At 47.0% G+C, this 18,217-nt stretch overlaps 2 non-coding genes across 2 annotated transcripts; both read left to right on the top strand.

Annotated features, from left to right (window-relative positions):
• Positions 1 to 1,380: 1,380 nt before the first annotated feature.
• LOC141099364 (U4 spliceosomal RNA) lies at positions 1,381 to 1,520 on the top strand. The gene has a single exon (XR_012234495.1). It is a non-coding gene; the product is annotated as a U4 spliceosomal RNA (small nuclear RNA).
• Positions 1,521 to 2,733: 1,213 nt separating this feature from the next.
• LOC141099350 (U4 spliceosomal RNA) lies at positions 2,734 to 2,873 on the top strand. The gene has a single exon (XR_012234483.1). It is a non-coding gene; the product is annotated as a U4 spliceosomal RNA (small nuclear RNA).
• The last annotated feature ends 15,344 nt before the right edge of the window (positions 2,874 to 18,217 follow it).

Raw genomic sequence — 18,217 nt, forward strand, 5'->3', positions numbered from 1 at the left:
TCTCAGGAAGATAGCGCCCCGCAATGGTCAAATTGTGAGTTGGTCGGTGAGACTTTTGTTCCTCCTCGCTTGCGGCCTAAGATTCTCGCGTGGGCACACGCGTCCAATGCTGACGGCCATCGTGGCTATATGCAGACCACGAAGTCGCTGGCCGGATTGTATTGGTGGCCGCACAGGGCTCGGGACGTTAAAAAGTTTATTCGGGCATGCAACTTATGTGCTCGGGATAGTCTTCCCAGATGGAGAGTGGCGACGGTCGCTGACACACGGCGCCGTTCCCCTGAAACTCCCGCTCCCATCATCTCCCGGGTGTCCCTTTTGAGACCTGGCGATCTTGCCCCCGCTGATACCTTCCGTGTGTCCCGGTTTTCTATGTCACCAACCAGGACATCAGGCTCGCCCTTGGACAAGTCTGGGACCTGTGCCAATGTCGGCTTAATGTCGGGCACAGGCTGGTGGTTCGGAAGGTTCAGGGAGGGAGAGTCCCCTAGGAGGGGAGGTAATGATAGGAGTCAGATTTCGGCCATTACTAGGGAGGAATCTAGACCCTCCCATGCTGCAATCTCCTGCTCTTTGTCTAATGTAAAGGAGATTGCAGAGGAGATTGCTTTACAGCAACTCTCTCCGGAGGCTAAGTCCTTCGTCCCTTCCTCTGAGCATGCTCGTGGGACAATCGGCCATTGGAGCTCAGGAGTCAGGTGCTCAGGTCCTGCTCCAGATTCCATTGGCTCAGCTCAGAGATCTGGAAGGTCCCGTTTGCTATAAAAAGTGTGCTTGGCTGTACCGCCATGTGCTAGTATAGTCATACTTGCTGCTGTGTGTATGTGGATGGATGCATGGACTGGTGAATGACTCATTTGAAGCCCCCTTCCTTGGATATTACGGTTGTGTGAGGGAATGAGTTATAGCCAGTAGTCAGCGCGCCATTGCTCCACTACTGCACCTGCTAGCATGTAACATCGCACTTGCGTTACTGCGGTGTTACCTTGCGGCAAGTCTCACACCGCGCTGCTGTAGCGCAGTTTTCCACGAGAGTTTACGGTAGGTCCTGGCGGAGTGAGTGCCGTTTTTTAACTACTCCGGTGACCATACACCGCGCGTGCACCGCTGAGTTCCTGTGTTCTGAACAGGCTCAGCGTTGTTATATTTTCTATATTGCCTCATTTGCATACGATCTGTGTTACGCCAACAGAGCGAGTTGGCCGCTGTGATTGGTTGGTGAGACGATAGGAAGGGGAAGGCGATAAGAAGCGATGTCGTTAGCATGTGGACACTCCCAGGGTCCTGTCTGCTTCACATCAGTACAGCGTGGACGCAGCTCTCCATGAGCTGTCAGGGGTGTGCTGGCAGTGAGGCCGCGGCTCCTCAGACTTGGTTGTTAGCTTTGCGCAGTGGCAGTATCATAGCCAATGAGGTTTATCCGAGGCGTGATTATTGCTAATTGAAAACTTTTCCCAATACCCCGCCATGATGACTTGAAATATAGTCAGCATGGCAATTTTTGACAGTCTCCCAGGAGACTGAATAGGTGGTAAAAAGCAGATGGAGGTGGAAGCCATGTTTGTGTTCTCATGATGTTTTCTATATGTCATGTTTGTACTCCTTGTATTATGCCCCATAGTGCACTGCGGCTGATCTCCATTCATACTTTGGGCTTTCTCCTGGTTCTCTGTGGTCGCCATGTTTGTACTGCAGTGAGAGGAGACATCCTGTAGTAGAGGCTCGTCAGGGAAAACACTTAGAGATCACACAGGACTCACTGCTGCCACCAAGCGTCAGGAGCATAGAACTACACTGCCTGCAATCAGGCTAAGTTTACACTAAGTATTTTTTTTCATTTTTTTTTTTTTATTTCTGCAGACAAACCTGATCTATTGGGAGGAACAAAGCTGCAGAAAAAAAAAAAATTATCTTTTCCCTAGTTTTCTGTGATGCGGTTTTGACATTTCTGTCTCTCGTGCACATGTTGATAAGGTTTAGTATTGGAAACAGATTTTGGTTAAAAAAAAAAAGCGGCAAAACATGAGAAATGCTGAAAGAAGTGACGCTGTGTGTGCAAAAATCCTGAAACCGCTGAGGACACGATAAAGCAATGTGTGCAGGAGACGTCTGGCCGCTCGTGGGCTTCGCTGGGACTGGAAAAAGCAGCAAAAAAAGCCCAGTGTGAACTTGGCCTTAAAGATTGAGGCGACATCTCTAGTGAGCGAGGCCGCGGCCGCCTCCACTGCCGGATCGGTCACTGGGGAACTCGCCGTGAGCGGACGGTACAGACCCCACCGATGAAATCTATATGCACGCCCCGCTACAGTCACTGCCAGCTCCACAATAACAAAAGGATAACGTACAACTGAAATATCGAATAATAATATCGAAATATACAATTATTTAACCCTATATAGTGTGAAATGTAAAGAAACAACAACAAATAATAAAATTGCAAATTATTTTTTGGTTTCCGCATCGCAATAAAAAAAACGACTGAAAGTAAAATGTCAGCGCTAACGGCAACGACAGCTCGGCGCGAATAATGACACCGTGCGGCCCACACAGCGACAACATCGGGACAATGGTCTCCGGCCGCCCTGCCTGCTACTGACCCTACACAGGGGAGGGGGGTATTAGCATATCCACTCCCAGAATCCTTTGCTCCCACAACCCTCTGATGACGTCGTCTCCCTGCAATGTAGATAGAGCCCCAGATCCGGAGGCCGCGGCTCCTCATAGATGGGCTCCAGCTTTGCGCAGTGGCAGTATCATAGCCCATGAGGTTTATCCGAGGCGTGATTATTGCTAGTTGAAAACTTTTCCCAATACCCCGCCATGATGGCTTGTAATACAGTCAGCATGGCAATTTTTGACAGGCTCCCATGAGACTGAATAGGTGGTTAATAGTAGAAGAGAAAGGGTTAATGCAGTTATAGAGAGTATTTGTATGCAGCTGTATTGGAGCCGTATGTTACATGTGTCAGGCTGAGAATTATTTGTGACATTTTACTTCCCTAAGATCAAAAGCAAAGAAATGAGGAGAAAGAGTTACAGGATTACTATCTAGTCAGCGGCTTCCCTGGAGATTACTCTATATGGTCATGTAAGAATGTTCTGTTATTGTATGGATGTGGTATGGTGGTATTACAATCATTACTTGGTGATATTGTGTGCTGATAATATGGCAGAAATCAGTCACCATTTGGTTTTATGTGGTGATGGTATGGCGGTATTCAGTCACTATTATGTATGGCGGTATTTAGCCTCTCTTTTATGCTATTATGTGGTTATGGCAGTGATGGCAAACCTTTCTGAGACCGAGCGCTCAAACTGCAACCTAAAACCCAATGATTTATGACGAAGTGCCAGCACGTGCCAAATGCCCCATCATGATCCCCTTCATGAAGAAATGTAGAATCAAAATCATAGAATCGTAGAGTAGGAAGGGACCTCCTGGGCCATCTGGTCCAACCCCCTGCTCAAAGCAGGATTTGCTAAATCATCCCAGACAGATGTCTGTCCAGCCTCTGTTTGAAGACTTCCATTGAAGGAGAACTCACCACCTCTCGTGGCAGCCTGTTCCACTCATTGATCACTCTGTCAAAATTTTTTTTCTAATATCTAATCTGTGTCTCCTCCCATTCAGTTTCATCCCATTGCTTCTAGTCTTTCCTTGTGCAAATGAGAATAAAGTTGATCCTTCTACAATGTGACAGCCCTTTAGATATTTGTAGACAGCTATTAAGTCTCCTCTCAGTCTTCTCTTTTGCAAACTAAACATTCCCAAATCCAGCAACCTTTCCTCATAAGACAAGGTTTACAGACCGGTTACCATTCTGGTCGCTCTTTTCTGAACTTGCTCCAGTTTGTTGATGTCTTTTTTAAAATGTGGTGCCCAAAACTGGACACAATATTCCAGATGAGGTCTGACCAAAGAGGAGTAGAGGGAAATAATGACTTCATGTGATCTAGACTGTATGCTTCTGTTTATACATCCTAGAATTGCATTTGCCTTTTTTGCTACTGCATCATACTGTTGACGCATATTCAGTCTGTGATCTATTAGTATACCCGACTTTTTCACATGTGCTGTTGCTTAGCCCTATTCCTCCCATTCTGTATATGCTTTTTTCATTTTTATTGCCCAGATGAAGTACTTTGCATTTTTCCCTGTTAAAAACCATTCTGTTAGTTGCTGCCCTCTGCTCCAGTTTATTTATATCTTTTTGAATCCTCTCTCTCTTCTCTAGTATTAGCTATCCCTCCTAGCTTTGTGTCATCAGCAAATTTAATAAGTTTACCCTCAATTCCTTCATCTAAATCGTTGATAAAGATGTTGAACAATACAGAGCCCAGGACAGAGCCCTGTGGTACCACACCTGAGACATTCTTCCAACTGGATGTGCAGCCATTTACGACCACTCTTTGGGTCCGATCACTAAGCCAGTTATGAATGTCCCTGTATAGCATCCTCCCCCACACCGATTCATTATTAGTACCTGTATAGCATCCTCCCCCACTCCCAAATCATTATCAGTCCCTGTATAGCATCCTCCCCCTCCCTGAATTAATTATTATTCCCTGTATAGCATCCTCCTTCCCCCAATTCATTATTAGTCTCTGTATAGCATCCTCCCCACCCCCAATTCATTATTAGTCTCTGTATAGCATCCTCCTCCACCCTCAATTCAATATTAGTCCCTGTATAGCATTCTCTCCCACCCCATTTCATTATTAGTCCCTGTATAGCATCCTCCTCCACCTCCAATTCATTATTAGTCCCTGTATAGCATCCTCCCCACCCCCAATTCATTATTAGTCCCTGTATAGCATCCTCCTCCACCTCCAATTCATTGTTAGTCCCTGTATAGCATCCTCCCCCACCTCCAATTCATTATTAGTCCCTGTATAGCATCCTCCCGACCCCCAATTCATTATTAGTCCCTGTATAGCATCCTCCCCACCCCCAATTCATTATTAGTCATTGCATAGCATCCTCCCCTCCCCCAATTCATTATTTGTCCCTGCATAACATCCTCCCCACCCCCAATTCATTATTAGTCTCTGTATAGCATCCTCCTCCAGCGCAATTCATTATTAGTCCCTGTATAGCATCCTCTCCCACCCCCAATTCATTATTAGTCCCTGTATAGCATCCTCCCCACCCCCAATTCATTATTAGTCCCTGTATAGCATCCTCCCCACCCCCAGTTCATTATTAGTCCCTGTATAGCATCCTCCCCCACCCCAATTCATTATTAGTCCCTGTATAGCATACTCCCCCACCCCCAATTCATTATTAGTCCCTGTATAGCATCCTCCCCCACCCCAATTCATTATTAGTCCCTGTATAGCATCCTCCCCCACCCCCAATTCATTATTAGTCCCTGTATAGCATCCTCCCCCACCCCAATTCATTATTAGTCCCTGTATAGCATCCTCCCCACCCCCAATTAATTATTAGTCCCTGTATAGCATCCTCCTCCACCTCCAATTCATTATTAGTCCCTGTATAGCATCCTCCCCACCCCCAATTCATTATTAGTCCCTGTATAGCATCCTCCCCTCCCCCAATTCATTATTAGTCCCTGCATAACATCCTCCCCACCCCCAATTCATTATTAGTCTCTGTATAGCATCCTCCTCCAGCCCAATTCATTATTAGTCCCTGTATAGCATCCTCTCCCACCCTCAATTCATTATTAGTCCCTGTATAGCATCCTCCCCACCCCAAATTCATTATTAGTCCCTGTATAGCATCCTCCCCACCCCCAATTCATTATTAGTCCCTGTATAGCATCCTCCCCCACCCCCAATTCATTATTAGTCCCTGTATAGCATCCTCCCCCACCCCAATTCATTATTAGTCCCTGTATAGCATCCTCCCCCACCCCCAATTCATTATTAGTCCCTGTATAGCATCCCCCCTACCCCCAATTCATTATTAGTCCATGTATAGTATCCTCCCCCACCCCCAATTCATTATTAGCTCCTGTATAGCATCCTTCCCCACCCCTAATTCATTATTAGTCCCTGTATAGCATCCTCTCCCACCCCAATTCATTATTAGTCTCTGTATAGCATCCTCCTCCACCCTCAATTCAATATTAGTCCCTGTATAGCATTCTCTCCCACCCCCATTTCATTATTAGTCCCTGTATAGCATCCTCCTCCACCTCCAATTCATTATTAGTCCCTGCATAGCATCCTCCCCACCCCCAATTCATTATTAGTCCCTGTATAGCATCCTCCTCCACCTCCAATTCATTGTTAGTCCCTGTATAGCATCCTCCCCCACCTCCAATTCATTATTAGTCCCTGTATAGCATCCTCCCCACCCCCAATTCATTATTAGTCCCTGTATAGCATCCTCCCCACCCCCAATTCATTATTAGTCATTGTATAGCATCCTCCCCTCCCCCAATTCATTATTTGTCCCTGCATAACATCCTCCCCACCCCCAATTCATTATTAGTCTCTGTATAGCATCCTCCTCCAGCGCAATTCATTATTAGTCCCTGTATAGCATCCTCTCCCACCCCCAATTCATTATTAGTCCCTGTATAGCATCCTCCCCACCCCCAATTCATTATTAGTCCCTGTATAGCATCCTCCCCACCCCCAGTTCATTATTAGTCCCTGTATAGCATCCTCCCCCACCCCAATTCATTATTAGTCCCTGTATAGCATACTCCCCCACCCCCAATTCATTATTAGTCCCTGTATAGCATCCTCCCCCACCCCAATTCATTATTAGTCTCTGTGTAGCATCCTCCCCCACCCCCAATTAATTATTAGTCTCTGTATAGTATCCTCCCCCACCCCCAATTCATTATTAGTCCCTGTATAGCATCCTCCCCCACCCCAATTCATTATTAGTCCCTGTATAGTATCCTCCCCCACCCCCAATTCATTATTAGTCCCTGTATAGCATCCTCCCCCACCCCAATTCATTATTAGCCCCTGTATAGCATCCTCTCCCACCTCCAATTCGTTATTAGTCCCTGTAAAGCATCCTCCTCCACCCCCAATTCATTATTAGTCACTGTATAGCATCCTCCCCACCCCCAATTCATTATTAGCCCCTGTATAGCATCCTCCCCCACCCCCAATTCATTATTAATCCCTGTATAGCATCCTCCCCCACCCCAATTCATTATTAGTCCCTTTATAGCATCCTGCCCCACCCCCAATTCATTATTAGTCCCTGTATAGCATCCTCCCCATCCCCAATTCATTATTAGTCCCTGTATAGCATCCTCTCCCACCCCCAATTCGTTATTAGTCCCTGTATAGCATCCTCCTCCACCCCCAATTCATTCTTAGTCCCTGTATAGCATCCTCCCCACCCCCAATTCATTATTAGTCCCTGTATAGCATCCTCCCCCACCCCCAATTCATTATTAGTCCCTGTATAGCATCCTCCCCCACCCCAATTAATTATTAGTCCCTGTATAGCATCCTCCCCCACCCCCAATTCATTATTAGTCCCTGTATAGCATCCTCCCCCACCCCAATTCATTATTAGTATCTGTGTAGCATCCTCCCCCACCCCCAATTAATTATTAGTCCCTGTATAGTATCCTCCCCCACCCCCAATTCATTATTAGTCCCTGTATAGCATCCTCCCCCACCCCCAATTCATTATTAGTCCCTGTATAGCATTCTCCGCCACCCCCAATTCATTATTAGTCCCTGTATAGCATCCTCTCCCACCTCCAATTCGTTATTAGTCCCTGTATAGCATCCCCCCACCCCAATTCATTATTTGTCTCTTTATAGCATCCTCCTCCACCCCCAATTCATTATTAGTCCCTGTATAGCATCCTCCCCACCCCTAATTAATTATTAGTCCCTGTATAGCATCCTCCCCCACCCCCAATTTATTATTAGTCCCTGTATAGCATCCTCTCCCACCTCCAATTCGTTATTAGTCACTGTATAGCATCCTCCTCCACCCCCAATTCATTATTAGTCCCTGTATAGCATCCTCCCCACCCCCAATTCATTATCCCTGTATAGCATCCTCCCCCACCCCCAATTCGTTATTAGTCCATGTATAGCATCCTCCCCCTCCCCCAATTCATTAATAGTCCCTGTATAGCATCCTCCCCCACCCCCAATTCATGATTAGTCCCTGTATAGCATCCTCCCCCACCCCCAATTCATTATTAGTCCCTGTATAGCATCCTCCCCCACCCCCAATTCATTAATAGTCCCTGTATAGCATTCTCCCCCACCCCCAATTCATTATTAGTCCCTGTATGGCATCCTCCCCCACCCCAATTCATTATTAGTCCCTGTATAGCATCCTCCCCCACCCCAATTCATTATTAGTCCCTGTATAGCATCCTCCCCCACCCCCAATTCATTATTAGTCGCTGTATAGCATCCCCCCTACCCCCAATTCATTATTAGTCCCTGTATAGTATCCTCCCCCACCCCCAATTCATTATTAGCTCCTGTATAGCATCCTCCCTTACCCCAAATTCATTATTAGTCCCTGTATAGCATCCTCTCCCACCCCCAATTCATTATTAGTCCCTGTATAGCATCCTCCCCCACCCCCAATTCATTATTAGTCCCTGTATAGCATCCTCCCCCACCCCCAATTCATTATCAGTCCCTGTATAGCATCCTCCCCCACCCCCAATTCATTATTAGTCCCTGTATAGCATCCTCCCCACCCCCAATTCATTATTAGTCCCTGTATAGCATCCTCCCCCACCCCCAATTCATTATTAGTCCCTGTATAGCATCCTCCCCCACCCCCTATTCATTATTAGTCCCTGTATAGCATCCTCCCCCACCCCAATTCATTATTAGTCCCTGTATTGCATCCTCCCCCACCCCCAATTCATTATTAGTCCCTGTATAGCATCCTCCCCCACCCCAATTCATTATTAGTCCCTGTATAGCATCCCCCTACCCCCAATTCATTATTAGTCCCTGTATAGTATCCTCCCTCACCCACAATTCATTATTAGCTCCTGTATAGCATCCTCCCCCACCCCAAATTCATTATTAGTCCCTGTATAGCATCCTCTCCCACCCCCAATTCATTATTAGTCCCTGTATAGCATCCTCCTCCACCTCCAATTCATTATTAGTCCCTGTATAGCATCCTCCCCACCCCCAATTAATTATTAGTCCCTGTATAGCATCCTCCTCCACCTCCAATTCATTATTAGTCCCTGTATAGCATCCTCCCCACCCCCAATTCATTATTAGTCCCTGTATAGCATCCTCCCCTCCCCCAATTCATTATTAGTCCCTGCATAACATCCTCCCCACCCCCAATTCATTATTAGTCTCTGTATAGCATCCTCCTCCAGCCCAATTCATTATTAGTCCCTGTATAGCATCCTCTCCCACCCCCAATTCATTATTAGTCCCTGTATAGCATCCTCCCCACCCCAAATTCATTATTAGTCCCTGTATAGCATCCTCCCCACCCCCAATTCATTATTAGTCCCTGTATAGCATCCTCCCCCACCCCCAATTCATTATTAGTCCCTGTATAGCATCCTCCCCCACCCCAATTCATTATTAGTCCCTGTATAGCATCTTCCCCCACCCCCAATTCATTATTAGTCCCTGTATAGCATCCCCCCTACCCCCAATTCATTATTAGTCCCTGTATAGTATCCTCCCCCACCCCCAATTCATTATTAGCTCCTGTATAGCATCCTTCCCCACCCCAAATTCATTATTAGTCCCTGTATAGCATCCTCTCCCACCCCCAATTCATTATTAGTCTCTGTATAGCATCCTCCTCCACCCTCAATTCAATATTAGTCCCTGTATAGCATCCTCCTCCACCTCCAATTCATTGTTAGTCCCTGTATAGCATCCTCCCCCACCTCCAATTCATTATTAGTCCCTGTATAGCATCCTCCCCACCCCCAATTCATTATTAGTCCCTGTATAGCATCCTCCCCACCCCCAATTCATTATTAGTCATTGTATAGCATCCTCCCCTCCCCCAATTCATTATTTGTCCCTGCATTACATCCTCCCCACCCCCAATTCATTATTAGTCTCTGTATAGCATCCTCCTCCAGCGCAATTCATTATTAGTCCCTGTATAGCATCCTCTCCCACCCCCAATTCATTATTAGTCCCTGTATAGCATCCTCCCCACCCCCAATTCATTATTAGTCCCTGTATAGCATCCTCCCCACCCCCAGTTCATTATTAGTCCCTGTATAGCATCCTCCCCCACCCCAATTCATTATTAGTCCCTGTATAGCATCCTCCCCCACCCCCAATTCATTATTAGTCCCTGTATAGCATCCTCCCCCACCCCAATTCATTATTAGTCCCTGTATAGCATCCTCCCCCACCCCCAATTCATTATTAGTCCCTGTATAGCATCCTCCCCCACCCCCAATTCATTATTAGTCCCTGTATAGCATCCCCCCTACCCCCAATTGATTATTAGTCCCTGTATAGTATCCTCCCCCACCCCCAATTCATTATTAGCTCCTGTATAGCATCCTCCCCCACCCCAAATTCATTATTAGTCCCTGTATAGCATCTTCTCCCACCCCCAATTCATTATTAGTCCCTGTATAGCATCCTCCCCCACCCCCAATTCATTATTAGTCCCTGTATAGCATCCTCCCCCACCCCCAATTCATTATCAGTCCCTGTATAGCATCCTCCCCCACCGCCAATTAATTATCAGTCCCTGTATAGCATCCTCCCCACCCCCAATTCATTATTAGTCCCTGTATAGCATCCTCCCCCACCCCCAATTCATTATTAGTCCCTGTATAGCATCCTCCCCCACCCCCAATTCATTATTAGTCCCTGTATAGCATCCTCCCCCACCCCAATTCATTATTAGTCCCTCTACTGCATCCTCCCCCACCCCCAATTCATTATTAGTCCCTGTATAGCATCCTCCCCCACCCTCAATTCATTATTAGTCCCTGTACAGCATCCCCCTACCCCCAATTCATTATTAGTCCCTGTATAGTATCCTCCCCCACCCCAATTCATTATTAGCTCCTGTATAGCATCCTCCCCCACCCCAAATTCATTATTAGTCCCTGTATAGCATCCTCTCCCACCCCCAATTCATTATTAGTCCCTGTATAGCATCCTCCTCCACCTCCAATTCATTATTAGTCCCTGTATAGCATCCTCCCCACCCCCAATTAATTATTAGTCCCTGTATAGCATCCTCCTCCACCTCCAATTCATTATTAGTCCCTGTATAGCATCCTCCCCACCCCCAATTCATTATTAGTCCCTGTATAGCATCCTCCCCTCCCCCAATTCATTATTAGTCCCTGCAAAACATCCTCCCCACCCCCAATTCATTATTAGTCTCTGTATAGCATCCTCCTCCAGCCCAATTCATTATTAGTCCCTGTATAGCATCCTCTCCCACCCCCAATTCATTATTAGTCCCTGTATAGCATCCTCCCCACCCCCAATTCATTATTAGTCCCTGTATAGCATCCTCCCCACCCCCAATTCATTATTAGTCCCTGTATAGCATCCTCCCCCACCCCCAATTCATTATTAGTCCCTGTATAGCATCCTCCTCCACCCCAATTCATTATTAGTACCTGTATAGCATCCTCCCCCACCCCCAATTCATTATTAGTCCCTGTATAGCATCCCCCTACCCCCAATTCATTATTAGTCCCTGTATGGTATCCTCCCCCACCCCCAATTCATTATTAGCTCCTGTATAGCATCCTTCCCCACCCCAAATTCATTATTAGTCCCTGTATAGCATCCTCTCCCACCCCCAATTCATTATTAGTCCCTGTATAGCATCCTCCCCCACCCCCAATTCATTATTAGTCCCTGTATAGCATCCTCCCCCACCCCCAATTAATTATCAGTCCCTGTATAGCATCCTCCCCCACCCCCAATTCATTATTAGTCCCTGTATAGCATCCTCCCCCACCCCCAATTCATTATTAGTCCCTGTATAGCATCCTCCCCCACCCCAATTCATTATTAGTCCCTGTATTGCATCCTCCCCCACCCCCAATTCATTATTAGTCCCTGTATAGCATCCTCCCCCACCCCCAATTCATTATTAGTCCCTGTATAGCATCCCCCTACCCCCAATTCATTATTAGTCCCTGTATAGTATCCTCCCCCACCCCCAATTCATTATTAGCTCCTGTATAGCATCCTCCCCCACCCCAAATTCATTATTAGTCCCTGTATAGCATCCTCTCCCACCCCCAATTCATTATTAGTCCCTGTATAGCATCCTCCTCCACCTCCAATTCATTATTAGTCCCTGTATAGCATCCTCCCCACCCCCAATTAATTATTAGTCCCTGTATAGCATCCTCCTCCACCTCCAATTCATTATTAGTCCCTGTATAGCATCCTCCCCACCCCCAATTCATTATTAGTCCCTGTATAGCATCCTCCCCTCCCCCAATTCATTATTAGTCCCTGCATAACATCCTCCCCACCCCCAATTCATTATTAGTCTCTGTATAGCATCCTCCTCCAGCCCAATTCATTATTAGTCCCTGTATAGCATCCTCTCCCACCCCCAATTCATTATTAGTCCCTGTATAGCATCCTCCCCACCCCCAATTCATTATTAGTCCCTGTATAGCATCCTCCCCACCCCAATTCATTATTAGTCCCTGTATAGCATCCTCCCCCACCCCCAATTCATTATTAGTCCCTGTATAGCATCCTCCCCACCCCAATTCATTATTAGTCCCTGTATAGCATCCTCCCCCACCCCCAATTCATTATTAGTCCCTGTATAGCATCCCCCCTACCCCCAATTCATTATTAGTCCCTGTATAGTATCCTCCCCCACCCCCAATTCATTATTAGCTCCTGTATAGCATCCTTCCCCACCCCAAATTCATTATTAGTCCCTGTATAGCATCCTCTCCCACCCCCAATTCATTATTAGTCCCTGTATAGCATCCTCCCCCACCCCCAATTCATTATTAGTCCCTGTATAGCATCCTCCCCCACCCCCAATTAATTATCAGTCCCTGTATAGCATCCTCCCCCACCCCCAATTCATTATTAGTCCCTGTATAGCATCCTCCCCACCCCCAATTCATTATTAGTCCCTGTATAGCATCCTCCCCCACCCCCAATTCATTATTAGTCCCTGTATAGCATCCTCCCCCACCCCAATTCATTATTAGTCCCTGTATTGCATCCTCCCCCACCTCCAATTCATTATTAGTCCCTGTATAGCATCCTCCCCCACCCCCAATTCATTATTAGTCCCTGTATGGCATCGCCCTACCCCCTATTCATTATTAGTCCCTGTATAGTATCCTCCCCCACCCCCAATTCATTATTAGCTCCTGTATAGCATCCTCCCCCACCCCAAATTCATTATTAGTCCCTGTATAGCATCCTCTCCCACCCCCAATTCATTATTAGTCCCTGTATAGCATCCTCCCCCACCCCCAATTCATTATTAGTCCCTGTATAGCATCCTCCCCCACCCCCAATTCATTATCAGTCCCTGTATAGCATCCTCCCCCACCACCAATTCATTATTAGTCCCTGTATAGCATCCTCCCCCACCCCAATTCGTTATTAGTCCCTGTATAGTATCCTCCCCCAATTCATTATTACTCCCTGTATAGCATCCTCCCCCACCCCAATTCATTATTATTCCCTGTATAGCATCCTCCCCCACCCCCAATTCATTATTAGTCCCTGTATAGCATCCTCCCCCACCCAATTCATTATTAGTCTCTGTATAGCATCCTCCCCCACCCCCAATTCATTATTAGTCCCTGTATAGCATCCTCCCCCACCCCCAATTCATTATTAGTCCCTGTATAGCATCCTCCCCCACCCCCAATTCATTATTAGTCCCTGTATAGCATCCTCCCCCACCCCAATTCATTATTAGCCCCTGTATAGCATCCTCTCCCTCCTCCAATTCGTTATTAGTCCCTGTAAAGCATCCTCCTCCACCCCCAATTCATTATTAGTCCCTGTATAGCATCCTCCCCACCCCCAATTCATTATTAGCCCCTGTATAGCATCCTCCCCCACCCCCAATTCATTATTAATCCCTGTATAGCATCCTCCCCCACCCCAATTCATTATTAGTCCCTTTATAGCATCCTGCCCCACCCCCAATTCATTATTAGTCCCTGTATAGCATCCTCCCCCATCCCCAATTCATTATTAGTCCCTGTATAGCATCCTCTCCCACCCCCAATTCGTTATTAGTCCCTGTATAGCATCCTCCTCCACCCCCAATTCATTCTTAGTCCCTGTATAGCATCCTCCCCACCCCCAATTCATTATTAGTCCCTGTATAGCATCCTCCCCCACCCCCAATTCATTATTAGTCCCTGTATAGCATCCTCCCCCACCCCAATTCATTATTAGTCCCTGTATAGCATCCTCCCCCACCCCCAATTCATTATTAGTCCCTGTATAGCATCCTCCCCCACCCCAATTCATTATTAGTATCTGTGTAGCATCCTCCCCCACCCCCAATTAATTATTAGTCCCTGTATAGTATCCTCCCCCACCCCCAATTCATTATTAGTCCCTGTATAGCATCCTCCCCCACCCCCAATTCATTATTAGTCCCTGTATAGCATCCTCCGCCACCCCCAATTCATTATTAGTCCCTGTATAGCATCCTCTCCCACCTCCAATTCGTTATTAGTCCCTCTATTGCATCCTCCCCCACCCCCAATTCATTATTTGTCCCTGTATAGCATCCTCCCCCACCCCCAATTCATTATTAGTCCCTGTATAGCATCCTCCCCCACCCCCAATTCATTATTAGTCCCTGTATAGCATCCTCCGCCACCCCCAATTCATTATTAGTCCCTGTATAGCATCCTCCCCCACCCCAATTCATTATTAGTCCCTCTATTGCATCCTCCCCCACCCCCAATTCATTATTAGTCCCTGTATAGCATCCTCCCCCACCCCCAATTCATTATTAGTCCCTGTACAGCATCCCCCTACCCCCAATTCATTATTAGTCCCTGTATAGTATCCTCCCCCACCCCCAATTCATTATTAGCTCCTGTATAGCATCCTCCCCCACCCCAAATTCATTATTAGTCCCTGTATAGCATCCTCTCCCACCCCCAATTCATTATTAGTCCCTGTATAGCATCCTCCTCCACCTCCAATTCATTATTAGTCCCTGTATAGCATCCTCCCCACCCCCAATTAATTATTAGTCCCTGTATAGCATCCTCCTCCACCTCCAATTCATTATTAGTCCCTGTATAGCATCCTCCCCACCCCCAATTCATTATTAGTCCCTGTATAGCATCCTCCCCTCCCCCAATTCATTATTAGTCCCTGCAAAACATCCTCCCCACCCCCAATTCATTATTAGTCTCTGTATAGCATCCTCCTCCAGCCCAATTCATTATTAGTCCCTGTATAGCATCCTCTCCCACCCCCAATTCATTATTAGTCCCTGTATAGCATCCTCCCCACCCCCAATTCATTATTAGTCCCTGTATAGCATCCTCCCCACCCCCAATTCATTATTAGTCCCTGTATAGCATCCTCCCCCACCCCCAATTCATTATTAGTCCCTGTATAGCATCCTCCCCCACCCCAATTCATTATTAGCCCCTGTATAGCATCCTCCCCCACCCCCAATTCATTATTAGTCCCTGTATAGCATCCCCCTACCCCCAATTCATTATTAGTCCCTGTATGGTATCCTCCCCCACCCCCAATTCATTATTAGCTCCTGTATAGCATCCTTCCCCACCCCAAATTCATTATTAGTCCCTGTATAGCATCCTCTCCCACCCCCAATTCATTATTAGTCCCTGTATAGCATCCTCCCCCACCCCCAATTCATTATTAGTCCCTGTATAGCATCCTCCCCCACCCCCAATTAATTATCAGTCCCTGTATAGCATCCTCCCCCACCCCAATTCATTATTAGCCCCTGTATAGCATCCTCTCCCACCTCCAATTCGTTATTAGTCCCTGTAAAGCATCCTCCTCCACCCCCAATTCATTATTAGTCCCTGTATAGCATCCTCCCCACCCCCAATTCATTATTAGCCCCTGTATAGCATCCTCCCCCACCCCCAATTCATTATTAATCCCTGTATAGCATCCTCCCCCACCCCAATTCATTATTAGTCCCTTTATAGCATCCTGCCCCACCCCCAATTCATTATTAGTCCCTGTATAGCATCCTCCCCCATCCCCAATTCATTATTAGTCCCTGTATAGCATCTCTCCCACCCCCAATTCGTTATTAGTCCCTGTATAGCATCCTCCTCCACCCCCAATTCATTCTTAGTCCCTGTATAGCATCCTCCCCACCCCCAATTCATTATTAGTCCCTGTATAGCATCCTCCCCCACCCCCAATTCATTATTAGTCCCTGTATAGCATCCTCCCCCACCCCCAATTCATTATTAGTCCCTGTATAGCATCCTCCCCCACCCCGATTCATTATTAGTATCTGTGTAGCATCCTCCCCCACCCCCAATTAATTATTAGTCCCTGTATAGTATCCTCCCCCACCCCCAATTCATTATTAGTCCCTGTGTAGCATCCTCCCCCACCCCCAATTCATTATTAGTCCCTGTATAGCATCCTCCGCCACCCCCAATTCATTATTAGTCCCTGTATAGCATCCTCTCCCACCTCCAATTCGTTATTAGTCCCTGTATAGCATCCCCCCACCCCAATTCATTATTAGTCTCTTTATAGCATCCTCCTCCACCCCCAATTCATTATTAGTCCCTGTATAGCATCCTCCCCACCCCCAATTAATTATTAGTCCCTGTATAGCATCCTCCCCCACCCCCAATTTATTATTAGTCCCTGTATAGCATCCTCTCCCACCTCCAATTCGTAATTAGTCACTGTATAGCATCCTCCTCCACCCCCAATTCATTATTAGTCCCTGTATAGCATCCTCCCCACCCCCAATTCATTATCCCTGTATAGCATCCTCCCCCACCCCCAATTCGTTATTAGTCCCTGTATAGCATCCTCCCCCTCCCCCAATTCATTAATAGTCCCTGTATAGCATCCTCCCCCACCCCCAATTCATTATTAGTCCCTGTATAGCATCCTCCCCCACCCCCAATTCATGATTAGTCCCTGTATAGCATCCTCCCCCACCCCCAATTCATTATTAGTCCCTGTATAGCATCCTCCCCCACCCCCAATTCATTAATAGTCCCTGTATAGCATTCTCCCCCACCCCCAATTCATTATTAGTCCCTGTATGGCATCCTCCCCCACCCCAATTCATTATTAGTCCCTGTATAGCATCCTCCCCCACCCCAATTCATTATTAGTCCCTGTATAGCATCCTCCCCCACCCCCAATTCATTATTAGTGTTAGTTGTCAGATTTCGGCCATTACTAGGCTGTAATCTAGACCCTCACATGCTGCAGTCTCCTGTTGTTTGCTTGCTGTGTGTGACAACGATCAGCGAGCGGCCCCCCTGCCGGTATCGCTGATCACTTCAAGAACCCTCTGGACCCATTTTTCGTCGCTGGTCTCCCGCTGGCCAGCACTCATCGCTGCGTGTGACAGGCGGGAGACCAGCGATCAGCTGTAAAAAAATAATACAAAAAATAAAAAATATTGTTATTCTCACCTTCCGACGTCCTGCGCAGCATTCCCACCTCTCTCCACACTCCCGGTCCCAGTGATCCTTTGCACGATTGACTGCGAGACCGTGACATCTCGTGGTCATTCTCGCAAAGGATTACTGGGACCGGGAGCGTGGAGAGAGGCGGGAATGCTGCGCGGGACGGCGGAAGGTGAGAATAACAATATTTTTTATTTTAATTCTATTTTTTTACATGAATCAATGGCATCGCTGTGCTGATCGCTGGTGAAGCTGTCTGTTTGACAGCTCAGCAGCGATCACATAGCGACTTACCAGCGATCCTGACACATTGATATCGTTGCCGGGATCGCTGGTAAGTCGCTATGTGTGACTCCAGCTTAAGTCCTTCGTCCCTTCTTCTGAGCATGCTCATGGGACAATCGGCCATTGGAGCTCAGGAGTCAGGTGCTCAGGTCCTGCTCCAGATTCCATTGGTTCTGCTCAGGGCTCTGGAGAGTTCCGGAAGGTCCCGTTTGCTATAAAAAGTGTGCATGGCTGTTCTGCCATGTGCTAGTATAGTCGTACTTGCTGCTGTGTGTATGTGGATGGATGCATGGACTGGTGAATGACTCATTTGAAGCCCCTTCCTTGGATATTACGGTTGTGTGAGGGAATGA

The sequence above is a fragment of the Dendrobates tinctorius genome, unplaced genomic scaffold (genome assembly GCF_039654945.1).
Source record: "Dendrobates tinctorius isolate UK_male_01 unplaced genomic scaffold, ASM3965494v1 ptg000099l, whole genome shotgun sequence".
Taxonomy (NCBI): Eukaryota; Metazoa; Chordata; class Amphibia; order Anura; family Dendrobatidae; genus Dendrobates; species Dendrobates tinctorius.